The sequence below is a fragment of the Lupinus angustifolius genome, chromosome LG10, assembly GCF_001865875.1.
Source record: "Lupinus angustifolius cultivar Tanjil chromosome LG10, LupAngTanjil_v1.0, whole genome shotgun sequence".
NCBI classification, from domain to species: domain Eukaryota; kingdom Viridiplantae; phylum Streptophyta; class Magnoliopsida; order Fabales; family Fabaceae; genus Lupinus; species Lupinus angustifolius.
The window spans coordinates 11,245,929-11,248,915 of NC_032018.1; positions in this window are offsets into that span (position 1 = coordinate 11,245,929).

Genomic DNA, 2,987 nt, shown 5'->3' on the forward strand with positions numbered 1-2,987 from the left:
TCATAAAAATATATTTTTTCAATAATTTAATGATTCAACTGATGCAACTCTAAGTAATACGTAATCTACATGATATATGTCTATTTAAACAAAATCTTAAATTTGAACATTGTATAAGGAAAAATCTATTAAGAGGGTAAATCCTTTCATATTTATTCTTCATGTTTTTAGCTTCAACTACATTGTTTTTTGTGATAAATATCTATGATTCTGACAAGAAATTTCTTGGTGCACCAGAAACGATAGCGTTGACCACAAACAATCAAATACTGTGCATAGAATAAATAGAAGAGAAGAAACAAGAAAATTTGTTAACGGGGTTTAGCCAATTGTGCGTACGTCTCCGGGAGCGCTAAACGGCTACCAAGATATTATTAGAGAATAAAGATTACAAACCCTATCACACCCATGAGCCCACCTGCCCATGAAGTGTTTCTATTTGGTGCTTATATCTGGTGCACGTGCACATCATAACAAGGGACATGAGTCTAATATATAACATTGGTTACTATACTTTATTCCAATACTAGACAATGTGAGACTAATACAAAACATATTTCAAGCATTCTCAACGATCTTCACCTTGATTGAAATAAAAGAATATATCACTCTTTTGAGTATCCTTGACGATGTTATCAAGAGCATAGCTCTCCAAACTTGTAGTGCAACTTCCCGTACCGCCATCAAATGGAACATGCCGCCTAACCACTTATTGCTAGGAATTCTTTCAATATATTGGAACCTCTATACAAAAGTTCACCAACAATCGTCATCTTCAATACTCAGTCAAACTCAACCTTGGAGCTTCCTTAAAAAGCTTCAACCGCTACCACCATTGTTTACTTCGACAATCCTAGTTCAAAAGAAACATACCAATGCCCACCATACGGAGTATACCCGCAGCACACACCTTACGTCAATGCTAACTAAAGTTTGTGTCACATCCTTGCATCCAAGCCAATGCCCATGTCACACCTCTTCATCTCTACCAATGCTCGTGTTACAACTTGCATCAAAGCCGATGCCCATGTCACACCCTACATCAAAGTCAACCATCGCTCTTGTACTTTTATGGATCTGCTAACAATTAATATCTTTCACTATGACGTCTCACACACGCCATTACGATATTCTCTTTCTCATCTCCAATGAGAATATTCTCTAAACATCTAGAGATATATTGTCAGCATCTAACTCAACACCTTTGTCTCTATCTCCACCTTGATCCTAACTCAATACATGAACTTATGAGGTTCTGGATCAACACATACATCACCACACTACAGTTCTGCCATGTTTCATTCTCCTTCAACTCATCTACTCTATCTTTGTCATTACCTTTGACGTACATTGTCTAGCCATCATGCATTCACTCTCTTTAGCTATTATGTGACGTATGGGTTAAGAGCCATATACCAATTAACTCTGATACCAATTGTTGGTACAACGGAAGCGATCGTTGCGCAACGTTGTCCACAAACAATCAAATAATGTGCATAGAATAAATAGAAGAGAATAAACAAGAGAATTTGTTAACGAGGTTCAGCCAATTGTGCCTACGTCACTGAGAGCGCTGAACGGCTACCAAGATATTATAAGAGAATAAAGATTACAAACTCTAGCACACTCATGAGCCCACTTGTCAATGAAGTGTTTCTATTTTGATGTTTATATCTGGTGCACATTATAAAAGGGTATGAGTCCAATATATAAGATTAGTTACTTTACTCTATTCTAATACTATACAATGTGAGACTAATATAAAATATATTTTAAGCATTCCCAACAAAATTAATGAAATTTTCAAAGGAGAAACAATTTGTAATTTGATCATAAAAGCAATTTTTTAGTTATACTCCCTATCATTACTTCTAATTACTATTCTTGCTTTAAAAATATGTTATAAGATTAAGGATATCCTCCATTTAATATTTTTCGTTAATTGATACTCCATTTTGTCTCTGTTATAAGCAAAAGAAAAAAAACATCTTGAGTGACTCATTAATAAATGTCTCAAACTGCTTTCAATATAAAATATTTTTTTACCTTCACATCAACTCACGCACGGGATATTATACCGACGAGGATTCACCTCCCCTTTACTCAAGTGCCTTGGCCCAGAACAGGCGGATTATGTCCTCAGAGAAGTGCACGAGGGGAGTTGTGGGCATCATTTGGGCGCCGCCTCACTCACTAAAAAGGTGCTACGCGCCGGATACTACTGGCCCACCATAGAAAAAGACGCGACCAGCCTCACTCGGAAATGCGCCCGTTGCCAGCTGTTCGCCGACCTCCATAAAGCCCCGCCAGAAGAACTAACCACGACGCAGGCGCCTTGGCCTTTCTGCAGATGGGGCATGGACATCCTGGGGCCCTTCCCGCAAGCAGCAGGGCAACTGAAGTTTCTGATTGTCGCCGTCGATTATTTTACTAAGTGGATAGAGGCGGAGGCCTTGGCTACCATCACCTCGGCAAACATCCAAAAATTCACCTGGCGAAACATAATCACGCGCTTCGGCATCCCATCCGCCATAGTAACGGACAATGGCACCCAATTTGCAGACAAAAAATTCCAAGCACTGTTGTCAGGCCTCCATATCAAGCAGCACTTCACTTCAGTCGAACATCCGCAGACTAATGGACAGGCCGAGGCGGCGAACAAGGTCATTTTAAAAGGGTTAAGAAAAAGGCTGGACGAGTCAAAAGCAAACTGGCCAGATCAACTCCATCACGTCCTCTGGGCGTACCGAACCACTCCACACTCAACGACCGACGAATCACCGTTCAATCTAACATATGGTGCAGAAGCCATGATCCCGGTCGAGATATGAGAACCAACCTGGCGGACAGTTCAGTTCGATGAGGACAATAATCAGTCCCTCCTCAGAAANGTTCAATCTAACATATGGTGCAGAAGCCATGATCCTGGTCGAGATAGGATAACTAACCTGGCGGACAGTTCAGTTCGATGAGGACAATAATCAGTC